Here is a 15,960-nt window from a genome sequence, read left to right as displayed (position 1 = left end):
CCAATCGCTGCTATCTGGTCGTGCTAAACTGGGTCAAAGTCAAACATTGAGGCTGGCCTCAATGGAGTGCAGACTGGATAGTTTCCCAGAGTAGTCCTGCTGAAGTTTTACCTTCTCAAGTTTGGTGCCAAGGGTCCTGCTCACTTTGGAGAGGGTTATAATGAAAAAGGAGTGAGTGGTGGACGGTAGTCGGCATGTTGTGAAGAGCAGGCTGGGCATTGCAGATAGGCAAGCTGGAGCTTCGAGTTGGTGTTTCACCAAAGACTGTGGATGCAGCTGTATGAAGAGACTAGTTTGTTGTGGACAGGCTGGATTTCAGTGGGAGCGGCGTAAAGAGCCCAAAAGCCTGCCAAGCCACGCCAGGGTCTAAGCCCTGAGGGCCATCACTTGGAGATTAGGAACTCTCTGAAGCTGGGTCCAGGAGCTAGTTGGGGAGCCTTTGATATCCCTGAGGTTCAGATCAGGAGGCCAGAAGACTAGCCCTTGAAGTCACTCTGGGGTACTGGGTTCAAGATGAAGTTTCAGGTCCAGTTCTTCTTCTCTAGGCAAGAAAGCAGCAGGGCAGCACAGCAGGGCAACAGTTCATTTAGAGCAGCAGTTCATCAGATTGACAGACCTTGTAGCAGCAAAGCAGTCTTTCTTTCTAGCAGAGTATCCACGGGTCTAGGAGTGTAGTGAAGAGTTGGTGCATGAGGTTCAATGTTTATAGTCAGTTGTGCATTTGAAGAGGGGAAAAGCTTCTAGATGTTTACCTTTGAAGTCCCCAGGTATCATGTTTTTCCTGTCCTGTCTCTAGACTAAATACAGGGGGTATGCAGCCCTTTGTGTGTAGGCAGGATATAGCCTATTCAGGTACAAGCAAGGCAGCACTCAGATCTTCCCTCCCATCCTGCCTGTGATGGCTCATCCAGGCACACCTAAACTCCTTATTGTGTGTGGCTGTCTAGGAGAAGTAGACAAAGTTCAACTGTCAGCTACACTGTCTTGTAATCAGGGACAGGCTACTAACACTAAATAGCTATGGTAAGAAAATCCAACGTTTGGAAAAGTGCCATTTTCAGAATTGCAATTTAAAATCCGACTTCATCCTGAATTATGATTTGAACTTGTGATTCCAGAGACACCAAACATGAACTGCCTATCCTTCTCACTGGGAAATTACACTATTAAAATATAATAAGGCAACTCCAATGTTATTTATGGGTGAAAAACGAATTTAAAAGAGAATTTCACTACCAGGACATGAACAACTTACATTTCCATGTCCTATTTTTAAATGTATTGCACCCTACACTATGAGCTGTCCAGGGCCTAACTTAGGGGTGATTTTTGAATTTATTAGAATCCTGCAATCAAGAGCGGCACATGGGGATCACGACTTGAAAGATACAGGAGGTAATCCTACGGGACACTGCAATTAGTAATTATTTGCCCACTGAGCCTGCCACAGGAATTAATGTAGCAATTTGTGATGCTACTCATCAGTAACTCACCTATATGGGAGTTAGACAAACATAAGAATATGAATGCAGTGAATCCAGTGTCTCTATAACTACAACAGTACACACAGAGTGGCAGGATTATGTCACAACTGCCAAATCATGGAAATGTTCTCACTCAACTATCTTGCCACACTCCCTCAACACTTCACTTTACATTTGTGAGTGTTGTTGTGCAGGAAAATAATCCAAATGAAACACAAAGGTGATGGGTGAATGCTTGCTAAAGTGGTAATTACTGCAAATCCAGAGCATTTAGTAATTGATTGAGATATGTTTAAAGACCAATTTTTGACACTAATGTAAGAATTCCACCTGTAACTATTTTGGTTTATCTATAAATGTGACGGATATGTCTGTATGTGGGTCTTGTAAGACAGCTTCCTTTGAACACATGCTGCACCTTACCGATGAGGACTAATAAGCCTGAATGAGTGGAAGGCTTTAAAAGGTCACTGGAAATAACTTCAGCTGCATTCCATTTTATTTTAGTTTGCCTACAGTGCCCCTACAGGCAAAAAGCAACCACATCAAATTAGTATTAGCAAGGAGGGGTGCTGGTTGTTTGGTGGCGCCTGACAATTTTCGCATGTAATATGCTGATTTATGAAATATGCGGTGCAAGAGGTAGGGTAAACACCCTCCAACCGCTAGTTTGTGGAGGATCCACATCCTACGTGTTACTGTAACAAAGATCCTATGCACAAGCTGTGAATGTCTTGTGATAGTTAATCAAGTTATTAGAGCACAGATGTTGGTCAAGTCTTATAAATTCTTTTCTTTGTCTTTTATTCAAACAAACAACACGGTCCAGCCAACAAGTGTTTCGCTGCTGTGGGATTGCCCATTGACTTCTTCAGGGCTGTTTGGTTCTTCCCCTTTGTTTCGAAAGTCCCTTTGCCGGTTATAATTCCGACCCAGCTGGTCAACAGTGTGAGATTCCTCGATATTTCATGAAAAGCCTCCAACGGTCATTATTAAACCTTAAAGTAGGATGATCAGTGGATATTCTGTGCTGATCAACGGATAAGACCTGTGTATGCCACAGTATTGGTGTGATCCAAAGCGAGTACACTGGAATCAGGATCGGCGTCGGGTATGCGTTCAGTACCGGATAGGTATCAAATTAGTCTTTTTTCTGTTTCAACAGACTTTGTTCCATCTGAACTGTAGGGTCATGTTCTCTTTGAAATGGAACTCAAGCAGCCATTGCCTAGTTGCATTCTTGTTGGGCCTTTTCAGTGAAGTGTCGTGTTGACTGGAATGTGGCCTGAGAGACCGATAGCTGCTATTGGCTTCGACTTTTACTTGGATCGCACCTGTCACAAGCTCTGTCCATATTTTGTTTTAACCCTAAGTGTAAAGGGAATAGCCGGATGTGGGGCCTTGCTCGCTCTTCCCTAAAATCCAAAATGATGACGTACACACACTATTAACTGTGCTCGTAGATACATTATAAACAACAAGGGAGAGAGGAGATGAATATGAGAGAACAATCTTAACTCAACTGTAGACAATAGATGTCCTGTTGGTTTCTGAGGAGAGATTAATTTAATTGTTTCAATGCCATAGGTAGAGCAGTGGAGTGTTGTGGAATGTCACTAAGCCCTCACCCGCTCTATGATCAGAAATGGAAGTACTTAGGTCTCCAATTCTTCCAAAGGAACCTCTTTCCTTGCTCAGAGTCTCGTTGTTGACCTTGTGTAAAATACAAATATTCACCTGTTTTTTCATCCCTCTTCATTTTCTAAGTTGTATAGTGTGCTGGACTCAATCATTCAGTTTTCTTCAGCAGGTTGGGTAATTTTGGGTTAATTTATTTTTTGTAGAATGTTTTTCTTCACAGTGCACCAACTCCCTAACACCCGAGGTTCAGAGGAATCTCCATTGTGGGATTTTAGAAGTTCCAAGCTGTGAAATGCTCCATGCCCCATCCCAGAGACGAGTAAACTTGTTGAAAGAACTCATGGAGGGATAGAGAATGGTTAGTTGCACACAAAAGTTGTCCAAGAGAAGAAGAAGTTTACCCACATCACAAAATAAAGTTTGGACTCTCAGATGCTATGATCTTTTATTTGGTGCCTCATTTGATAATTTTTCTAGGATATGAGTCTGGCAAATGGAGGCTTGGAAGTTTGATATGATGTAGGCTGTCAGAGATGTTTGAACCATGCGGATGGAGGTTTCCTGGGACATACAGCAGATGGAAGTGCTCCCTGTGCTTATCCTGGTTCTCTCTCTAGTGAATCTGGTAAATGGTTCCTGCATGTCAAAAGTTCCACCTAGGCCCTGATTACAAGTGTAGATGCTATTTATCACACCTGATTTATTGATTGTTTGCAATAAAGTCTGTACTTACAGTGAGAGTATGGGGGTATTGCGGCATATGTGGAAACCATTGGCAGCCCTGTTAGGTATTGCGCTGCCACCTTCAACAGCAGGCCAGGTCAGTGGCAGGTATGAGTCAAGAGGAACTCCAGCCCCCTGAAGCTGAGGGTCCTTGATTGTCAAGTGCAGCTCACATTCAGGCAGTCGATGCTGTTTTACCTGCCGGACCAACTAAGGACTGGCCTGATGCATGGAGGAAGAGTAGAGCCTTCTACAGTCTGGTGTGTCCCGGCCATGCCTGCCATAGAGCACATCCAAGGACAAGCTCTCACCAGGCTGTTGCACGTTCTATTTGCTGTGGCAGTGTCGCCACTGAACATTCCTGGATCAGGCCTTCGGGGGCCATGGTCGATATAGACCCATTTGCTCTACAGTGCTCACCCTGTGAATAACTCTTTATGTTGAAAGCAGTAAACTCTAGTTCAAACAGGTTTCCTGTTATGGTGAAATATTAAAGTGACGTCATCTCTAAACAATGCATATTGTACAGCGAATAACTGCTCACAGGATAACATTTGATTTATAGCAGATAAAATGTTTTGGATTGGGGAACATATATATACGTTTTCAAGACAATTGAACCTTAGAATCGTAAAAACACTTTCTATGCTGCCAAATGTAAAGGAGATAGGCGTTTACTATTAAAAGATGTTCATCAAAAAGCTTTTCTTTGTGAACTCATATTGGTCACGAAGGAGGAGTAGTTTGTCATGAGAAATTGCTCCGGTTCCCAACACCTGATTAGCTGCTGGAAATGCCAGAAAATGTGTTTGTCTCGCAATATTTTGACGTGGTGTTCGAAAAAAAAGTACTACTAGTTTTAGACATAATTAATCAGATTGTGAGAATGTTTGTTGATAATATTTGCAAAGATATGCATATGAGTAGTCAAATTAGTTTTATCTCAAGTATAAACCATGCAGAACATAAAACAGCAAACCACAAACATCAACTGAATACAGAAAATAAAAAAAATGTCTCTTTGACATCCTCCATACAATAAAATCATGAGATAATTTAATCTCATTATAGCACGGCACGTGATTTGGGCACAATGGTCAAACAAATCTGGCCACATAAGATGGCGGAGTGTCTAACGTACTACAGCAACACTCAGTACTATGACAATCCGTCTTTTACAGTATCCAGATGTTGATAATACCCTTACATCATGCACCCCGTGTAAATTGGACCTCTAGTCCATCACATAATTTAACACTTCCTGTCAGGAATTATTGTGTTTTTATCTAGGAACCTAAATCGATATTCCTATTTTATGCCCTTGTACGGTTATGATAAATAATATCCCTATGAAGGCATAAGAATCATATCCATATTTAGTCGTAGCCCATGCAGTCACATTAAGCAAGGCTACTTCCCCGGACTCCTAGAAAGCACAACGAGTTTTCTAAACAAACCAAACCTCCAGCAACCTGGGAAATCCCCATTGCTTTTGTTTTGATTTCGTCCTAGAACTCCTGTGAAGCACTGTAAGAACGGCCAGTTCTTAGTGACATCTTTATTGACGTCTTATGTCCAACCTTACGTCAAACCCGGCCCCTTTCAGGTATAAATATACCAACGTTGCCTTAAGCAAACACACGGTGGTGGTTTTGGAGCAGAGCAGCTATCTACTTGCCCGAGAACCCAGCTGATGCGAGAGCCCACGGACGCTGCCCCTCCCTTTTGACGCACTGAGAGAGACGCTGTCTTTTCTCCTGCCGAGAAATCCAGCTCCGGTGTTTCCAGATACCTTCGCGGGTTACTGGGATATTGAGTCCTGAGGGAGAGATACAAGACCTCCTGATTTCTATTACCCAGGTACGGAGCTGACTAAACCCTTAAAGAGAATTCTTGAGTCAGATTCTTGGCAAAACCAACTTAACTTAAACTGCTACTTACTTACTCCTTCCCACGTATTAGGCTTAGGTCAGGTACACCGGGGTAGGCGTAATTAGAAGCACCAGTTGAGTACGTTAGTCAAAGCATATATGTATGTATATATTTTATATATTTTAAAGTATCATATGGCTAAGAAACCATATCAATGCTTTTACAGTATTATTTTATAATCCTACTTTTACTGTACGCACTTTACTTTACTATGAGTATTGCAATTGTGGCAATTCATTTTTCTTGCATGAGAAAGAAGACTGCTCAATAAATTACACCTTTTATTGAAAACGCCCGTCTCTCTTTTCTCTGCACTCTGGTGAAACTAAGTATGCACACTTGACTGAGTGAAATAGCTGTCTATTGTTTTCACACGACTCTAGAGATACACTCTTATTCTGAGGGAGCAAAGTTGTCACGTTATATGGTTGTCAGAAGCTAATCCCTTCTTGTCTATCCGGGGAGGCTAAACTCCTCCTCGTTTATTCGAGAAAGTTTCTAGTGACCTCTGAGCTAGCTGGCAAAAACTTAAGTCTAATATAGTCAGTAGAGACCTAGTCGACCTCAGTCCTACGTCTACACTGCTGAATATATTATTCCAATGCGCAGAGCCTATTGGGAATATAGGAACTACACTACATGGCGCCCAACATTTGGTAAGGTGATAAATCTAATGCAAGACGTTAGAGTAACTCAGTCGTGCTTTTTCACACAGACCCCTTTTCCCGTAAATACTCCAAAAGACGTCTGGAGTGGGTCAAAGGTTAAAATCCGCCGGAACTTAGTAGGAAGAGATTCCTGTGTAAAGTTTTTGGTTTAGTCAACGTTGAAGGATACAGTGTTCCAAAATATTGTGCACCTAATCTTTGTTTCCTTGAAACTTGATCTGCAACAAAACCTTTCTGTTAGTAAAAAATGTCAGAAAGTGAAGACGAAAGGGAGGCAGCTAGAATAGCAGCTCAACTCCTAGCGAATGACACGAGTCTCCGAGAAAACGACCCGAATGCTATACTCATTCCGGTCAACATAAGAAAAACTATAACTCTTAAACTTATAGAAAACGGACTGACACCACGAGGTGGTACAGTCATATTCGTGATAGAGGCCCATGAATATCGGCAGACAGAGGTATTCTATTCATGGATAAACTTTCCAGCAGCAAACGCTGTAACACACGAATTCCACTATTACAAAATAGAGGAACTTCCGGAAGAGTACACCCCTTTCGAGGAGGTGGAAATCCCATTAAATTACCAAGAGCACCTGCTCTGGTTTAAAGGCGCCCTAAAACATAACAATCACATCACCAGGCTCGGTCCACTAGGTAGACCAGGAGCAACGTGGCCGGTTCTAGCCAGCTACACACCACATCCAGACATCGAAAAGATGTCAGAATGGGAACTTTTAGCCCAGCTAAAAATACTAATTAAAATACATAGACAATTAGTCCAATATGTAATGCGGACTTCAACGGTCCAACCAGCAATTAACATTCCACAGCTGACCCCTCATCAGGGGAACACAAACAAAATTACACCACAGAACATACAATCATGTCTGGGTAAAGTACCCACAAAACTGGAACAAATTCCATTCTGGTTAGCAAAAAAATCACTCAAATAGAGGTAGTATTTCCAGATACTACACCTACTGAGAAACACAGAATTCTGACTATCTGTCTTCCAATGGGGATCGCACCACATGTGGAGGACTGTGACACTTGGGGCACAGTCTTTGCTTCCATTTACACAAAAACACATGGTGTTCCGTCTATGGCGATAATACCAGATGTGCTAAGACAGATTCAAAATGAATACGGTCCAGAACCTGCTTTAACTCTGGGTATGAAATTACTGAAAGACTTCAAGCAGGTCTCGGCTATATTTTTAGCCAACATAAAAGGAGAAGCAGCATCTGTGGCGATCCGCCAGAAATTGAAAGAAACAGATATAGCTGAACAACCATTTGAACTTGCCAGAATCATAGAAACATCCTATGAAGAACTAGGAAGAAATAGTTTGGGTGGGAAACCAGTAAAACCCCAACTAACTGAAAATCCTGAAAAGATATTTATTAAAAATAATCTAAACACTCCAAAAAAGAGCTGGGATGGAAATAAACATTCCACTCCCAAAGAAAAAAGATTCCAGTCCAGAGGAAGGTCTCCTCGCCAGAGAGACAGATCACCGGACCAAGGAAACAAGTTTCCCCAGAGGGAGCCCTCTGAGAAAAGATACAACCTTAGAAATAGGGATAATTTGAAGAAACCTGATAGATATCAAGATATTGATACACGTCCCTCTCGATCTTTTCAGACTTCCTTGCAGAAATCGGAAAGAAGAGGACGGTCAGAACACAGGGAAGAGCACGTCAAGTCCAAAAACAAGGAACCTGCTCATCTAAACAAAAAATTACAATTTCCAAGAAAGAAGGTAGCCAGTATTAAAATAATTAAACATGCCGAGGATACTGAGGACACAACTGAAAAATGGAGAGTGGGCCCAGACAATGCTAGACAGCGCAGCAGAAGTGACCATAGCTCGCAAGATCCTAATGAATCATCTGGAGACAGTGGACACGAATGAATACATTCAGATGGAAACTGCAGATACCAGAGTTAGCAAACCTCATAAAATATACGAAATAACATTACGTATAGAGGGAGATAAGACTAGGAAAGTAAGGGGTCTATTTTGGGATAACCTTTCCAAAGGCTATGACATCCTTTTAGCTGAAAAAGACTGGCCACCAGAGTTTGTTAGGGAGTGCCCTCATGGCGAAGTAATGATTATGCCTGCCTTCTCAAATCATATTCCAATTCATAGAAAATATACATATGCAAGAAAATGGGCAGTAGCCCAAGCTCCTGCATTATATAAAAATCATGTAGGATGGGATGAGGACTATCCTCCTCACAAAATCCAGTTAAAATGTCAACCAACTGCACAAAGGCAGTACCCAATTAAGCAAGAAGCTAAAAAACAAGTCAGGGAGATCTTAGATCAACTTGAATACCAGAGGGTGATTGAAACATGCACCTCGCAAATGAACAATCCTTTGTTTCCTGTCTCCAAGCCAGACGATTCATATCGTCTAGTTTTGGACTACAGACACCTTAACTCATGTTGCAAGACATTTGCAGTACAAAACTCACACAGTGCAGCACTAATGAATAACATCGTGTGCAAAAAATACAAAACAACATTAGACATCTCTAATGGATTCTTTTGTCGAAACATTGCACCTGAAAGCAGGTATTTGACCGCTTTCTCAATAATGGGGTCAAAGAAATTTGTGTCGACTCCCACAGGGATTCAAGAATAGCCCAGGATTATTTTCAGCAAGGGTAACAGAGTTACTACAAATGTATGATGATGAGGCATTATCTTATGTCGATGACATCTATCTAACAGATGATGACCTGGATACTCACTTGAAAAGAGTAAACACCATAATACTTGGGTTTGCAGCAGAGGGTTACAAATTCAACTTTAAAAAGTCACGAATTGCCCATCTAACAGTCCTGTTTTTAGGATATGAATTATCAAGTGAAGGCAAAAGCCTAGCAGACAACTTCTTAGAAAAGTGTGCTGTACTCCAAGCACCTAAAACGCTGAAGAACTTACAATCAATACTAGGTTTCCCGAATTTCGGAAGAACATACATTCTAAATTATGCAGAGAGGGTTAAACCTCTCTATGAATTAATAAAACCTGATTTCAAACCAATCAATTGGACTCAAAAACACACAGAAATTTTGAGATCATTGCAAACAGACATGTTAGCTAAAACAAAATTACAAACACGCGAAAATACACGCAACCTTGTAATCAGAGTCATCCCAGGAAGATGCGGATTCACGTACCTGACCTCTAATGAGGGAGAAAAGGTACCAATAACTTACAAATCACACTTGTACACACAAGCTGAAAAAACATTCAGTCTTACAGAAAACATTGTAAATGCGGTTCAAACTGCTGTAGCAAAAGAAAGAGCCCAAGCTCAAGGCAAAAGGATTACTGTTTTTACAGCAGAATCAGCCTTTGAGGCATTAACAAGCCCACGCAATTTGACTACCGTGGCATTAGATCCAAAATGGATCGAATGGGAAAATTCTCTTGCTGCAGAAGACGTGAAATACTATTTTGACCCGAACATGAAAAAATGGAAAGATCTAACATATGAAAAAGAATATCCTCTGCCAATCGAAATTCTTCCCCTACAACGTTACGCCTGTGTAATATATACAGACGGATCAGCACAACCCGCAGTTTGGGGTAAGCAAGCTTACAGTGCTGCGTGCGCGGTTGTTAAATGCCGGTGGCACGGAGGTAAATTGAGACCACTGGTAACTATGTCTCAATCTGTAAAAGACAGTTCAGGTCCACGTACTGAACTGCTAGCTTTAAAAATGGCGCTCGATATTGCCGATCGCGAATTCCCGACACTAATAGTGTGCGATTCGCATTACTGCGTCCAATCTTACAACAATGACTTGCAGAACTGGGTTCAAAACGGTTACAAGGATGACACAGGTGCCACAATAAAGCATAAGCAGCTTTGGGAACAGGTAGTTCTTTTACAGAAAGAACTATAAAAGACTCACGTGATACATACACTGAGTCATCAGCGTGATGGCGTTCACGCTGCAGGGAATTCATTGGCTCACAGAGCCACAGCGGAAGCAACTAATCCGGCATCCGTAGCCACAAAAAAAGCATTCAGAAAAATACATAGACGGGGACACCATGCTGGCGGTAAAAACGTCTTCAAAAGACGACTGTGCAGCATTACCTGTGAACTATCCACTAAATTATACATACATAATCGATACAAACTCTGTTCCTTTTGCTCGAATCCCTGGAGTTGGGGATAAAGTAATTCCAAACACGAACAGGAGAGTCTGTTAATAGCAGACGCACACATGGGTGAAGGTCTAAGGCACCAAAAGATTAAGGAATCTCTGAAAGAATCACAATCAGAATACTGGTGGCTGGGAATGAGCCTGCAACATCACAAATTTGCAATAAACTGTCCAAACTGCAACAGAGATCGCAGTGGCGAACCAGCCGGGGTTTTGCCATGGCTCTTCGTTTAGATAGCATAAGACTATCTATACGAAATACCCAGCAGAAAAAATGCGTCCCATTAACATTCAAGACTAGATTCACTTAAAATGTAGACACAAGCGCTCGGCTGACGCCAGAATTGTTATAAAAGATTTGCGAGTCTTTATCGGCACATACGCAATTGGCATGCTACATTCTGACCAGGGTCCTGCATTTAGCTCTCGAGCTTATAAAGAGGCCATGACCAGCATGGGCATTGCATTGCGGTACTCTTGTCCCTTCCTTCCTGAGGGAAATGGGATTGTGGAAAGAAAAAACCGGGACATAAAGCAATCTATAACGGCGAGGGTATTAGGTACGGGTGATGGGTGGGTCCAACATTTAACAAGTGTCCAACGTAGTCTTAACAATCTGCCAAGAAATTCTCTAAAAGGTTTCAGTCCGTACGAACTATTGTTCGGGACTAGAATGCATATTCAGGACTTAGATAGTCAGACTTCAGTGGTAGAAGAAAAATGCTTTGATATCAAAGATCGTTTGGCTATTTTACAGGACTTAAATGAAACGAGAAAAGACCTGAGCAACGTAAAGTTAAAACAGCAGCCAACAGCCACTGAAGATAAACCACCTGTCCCAGCAAGGCCTGTCTGGATTCCAAAGATTGGGGATCTGGTCAGAGAGAAGATCGCGGTGAAGAAGGAATTTGGGCCTTCTTACAGAAAAGCAGTACCTGTCTTAACTATCAGCGGAACAAGATCAGTTGTACTACCGCCCCTTGCTGGTAAAAAGGAGAACCGAGTTGTATCCATCGACCTGGTAAAACCACAATCATGTGGCCGATAATAAGTAGTAGGCCCAGTGGACTCCCAAGAAGTAGCAGAGTACCAAAACTTGCTACAATACAAGAGGTTCAAACTGAGAGACTAATCACATTTGATAAACCTGCAGTGAATAAAAAAGGACTATGCAACAATGCCATGGAACTTGTGCCTCTTGAAATCCAAATTGCAACAGTTCGTCAAGAAACACCAGTCTACAACGTATATATATATATATATACGTATATATATATATATATATATATATAGCCTCAGACTATGCTAATGAATCAAAAATTGCAAAAGCAAATGAAAATCCGGAAGCAATTCCAACAATTGACAGAACTGCATCTGGCTACTTCATCAATTTCGATGACTTTTCTGAGGATCCAAGCGAGCCTGAAGAACAGCCAACAACAAAAACTTTTAAAGACAAAGTAACTGAACTCTTTCATCAACTCAAAGAAACCTATCTGATTTCTCCATGGATTGAATTTTGGATTGTGTTAGGTGTACTTTTCCTCCTGCTTTGGCTCATCATGGCCCTTTGTTTGGGAAAATTCATTGAAGGAAAATACAGTACAATGGACACAGCAAGTTAGAACATCAACTTGGTCCTAAAGCCACACAAGTCATCACACATCGAGAAAAGAGCACTATAATCAGTGAATGTCACAGCCAATCCAATACCCGGTGGGGCAGCATGGGACAAAACGGATTACGAAATCTATGGCCCGGTCAAGCTCTTGAAATATCCACACCAGTTCAAGGTTTATTTAAGTGACTTTGTAAAACCGAGTACATTCTCTGATGATTGGGACTTTGAAAGTATTAATGATATGATGTCAGATTTAGTAATGTCAGCAAAATTTACAGAACAAGATTACTTACAGGGTTATCAAATTATGAAGAAATGTATTGTTATAATCACTTTGCACATCACTATTTGCATAAATCTGCACAACCTAGAAATGTTTTTAGTTATAATCAATGGGAACATTGTGCTACTCCACCAAAAGGTAGTTCAAAAACATTTTTCGGGAAATTTCCGTATTTTTCAGGGTTTAACACAAGTGATGCAGAAATGTTTTATTTCAAAATGTTAAATAAGACAGGAATGAAAACGATGCTGACAAATACTAAATTGATCTATTCGGAAACTTTTTATGAAAAAATGATTACATTTGGTTTTGATTTCTGGAAAAACAACATTGAAACAAAAACCATCTGGGGTACCAAAGACTGGCAGTCCCAAGGTTTAGAAGCATTATTTAGAGCCTGCATGATCCCAGAACAAATAATATTCTTGAATGACACCATTTAACAGACAACCTGTCTTGGCCTAGCCAAAATTAAAGACTTAAACAAACCGTCTATTCCAATGCCCATGCCAGATAGTAATAGCACTACTGATGTGGAGATAGACGTATCCCATATTTTTAACCAAAACAGCACACATCCTGATTGGAAGACATGGTTGATCTGGCCTACAGACACAAATAACTGTCAAGATAGATTCCTGAACAAAACACAGGGGTTCAAAATGACCAGGCCAGACCCTAGATACTCCCAGAGACAACATCCAGGGATAGTTACAACATACAGTGTAGGGAAACTGAAATTAAGCAACACTTGACTTTACTTAAAGACGGTGCTGACTTGCGTGATTTCATAATGGGACCACGCAAACAGCGTCAAAAACGTTTCATAGCGGCCGGTATTTACGCTGCATACAACGAATCTTGGAAAGAAACACAAATTGAAACAGCAGAGAAAATACGAGAAATTGATCGTATTAATTTGGAAAAATCATTTTCTGTCGTGGACAATGGGTTAATGACTCTGTCCTCCAGGATATATTCACTGGACAGTATTGTATCATCTGCTATTGATATAATAGAGCAGGACTTACTAATGTTACAACACGGTCAGTCCCAATTGCGTTCTATTGTACAGCTTGGCTGGACGTTGCAAAATCTGCGTTCAGGCTACGTGCCCTGGCGTTTAATCAACACAACGTCATTATTCTCTATCTTTAACCTTACTGATAAACAAATCAGTTTGGCACAAAAAGGAGCATATTATACGATTCTGAGCATTGAAAAACTTGAGAGATTACCATTGACAATGTCAGAAAGACCTATCATTGAATGGATAATACACGGAATAATCACAATTCCGATAACAACTTTCCAATTTAAATACTGCCAAGAGTATATACCAGCGGGCCAGTATGAAAGGTTGGGTAAAGGGTACATTAAGTCATCATGGAATTTGCCTTACACACACACATGTTACAGTGAAAAGAAACAGAAGGTATTTCTTAGTGGTAACAATTGTAATCGATCACTAAGCGGTATACTTCTGTGTCAAGGTATTAACTTACATGGGGCCTGTGAGGAGAATTCAAATAACCTTTCATGTCACCAACACGGCACACCTGCAACACGAATAGAGCCATTCTTTAGACGGCTTTCTAACGGGAGTTACATTCTAATAGTGGACCACAGCTGTTGTGGCATGGTGCCAGGGAAAAGTCTATCTCGTGAGCGCGAGTTCCATGGTCACTTGCTGTATGCAAGTATTGTATCCAAACAGCACTCCAGATACGGAGGCAACAATTTGGCCTTCTTTGAATATCTCTTCTATTCGAATTGATACTTTAAGCAGAATAAAGTCTGTTCTTTTACAGACAACTGTGCCCTTAACGTCATCAAAAGAAACGTATGATCTGCAAGTTGCAAGGACAACAGCAGAGATACATAGCCTTTTATCAACAAATTGCCCCGTGCATTTCGTAGAAATGCTAAGCCTAATCCTAAATATGTCAGATACCAGTGGTATCCCACATATATTTAAGACAATTTTTTCGGGACTGTTAACACCCTTCGAAACAGTTCTGGGCATTTTTCCTAATTTTGTCCATTCTGTCTTTGGCGGCCTACCACTTCTTTTGGGACTCGTAGCAGGAATTTTATTTTTGATACTTCTGCTCCGATATGGCAAGCCAAGTCGCAGACAAGACTCCAGCAACGATGGAAGAAACGATCCTAGCTATACGCTATCGGGACCGCATAACTAAAGTCCTTGGTTTAGCCCAGCTAAGAGATCTGAATATGACCTGGTTTCTTTCATTCAGACCAATCTGGCAGAATTGCATCTTACCTGTGCTTCGATGTATGCTATGCGGAGAAGAATGCGTGTTGGACGTCTGTCTTACACTACCATCAGAAGTACCATTGGATACAGATACTTTGCTAAGTCCTGTAACGGCTCATGCATCATGTTGCCCCCAGCGGCTACCCATTCTGATGACGGCATTCGTTGAAACTTCGCCACTACGATTAGGTGGTAGTGAAGTACGAGATGAGAGCAGCATCACCCAGGTAAGACCTTCTGTGAGCATTGCTGATCCTGACATCGACGATAGCAATCATGCTCAAGACTGCACTGTTGCGGCATTTTCAAACTTGGTCGAACTTTCACCTGAAGCGGTAGACCACTTTTTTGAAAGTCTGTCTGAAATGATGTTCTCCCCTGAACAAAAAGAATAACTTTTAAGCAACGAGCACACAGCGTTCCCTGAACTCTGAATTCGGCCTTCAGCTTTGATAAACAAAAGCTACTGAAAATATTTGGAACTATTTTTTTCTTCTCCCCTGAAAGCAAAATTATTTTTCTTTTTTCTCCAAAATATTTACTTTTTCTGGCACATGTACTCTGCTTAAAGTAGAACTATTCTTAAAGAACAGAGCTTCTATTTTTAGGAACTCTAGAGACAATATATTACCTCAGCCTCTAGCACATTTACAGTAACTGTATTTATATGTGATGGAATGGTCTCGACCTTCTTTTCTGTATTAAGAGCCATTTCATGTGTAAATTTCGCAAATCATTCAGCTGATATATATATATGCGTCCTTTTAACTGAATGATTACACTGCTTGAATAGTGTACAGTACCAATAATCATTTTTCGTGTATTTCGTATACACCATTTCGAATGCAATAAAATGTATTTTGGGGTGGGTTGGAATACACATGGACCTTTATATGTTTACTATTGCTTAGTTTTAGTAATGATGGACATTAGATCGTGGAGTGGGTATTGTGTTTTTATCTAGGAACCTAAATCGATATTCCTATGTTATGCCCTTGTACGGTTATAATATATAATATGCCTTTAAAGGCATAAGAATCATATCCATATTTAGTCGTAGCCCATGCAGTCACATTAAGCAAGGCTACTTCCCCGGACTCCTAGAAAGCACAACGAGTTCTCTAAACAAACCAA

This window comes from Lissotriton helveticus, chromosome 12 (assembly GCF_964261635.1).
Source record: "Lissotriton helveticus chromosome 12, aLisHel1.1, whole genome shotgun sequence".
NCBI lineage: Eukaryota > Metazoa > Chordata > Amphibia > Caudata > Salamandridae > Lissotriton > Lissotriton helveticus.
Note: the sequence above shows the minus strand (reverse complement) of the source record.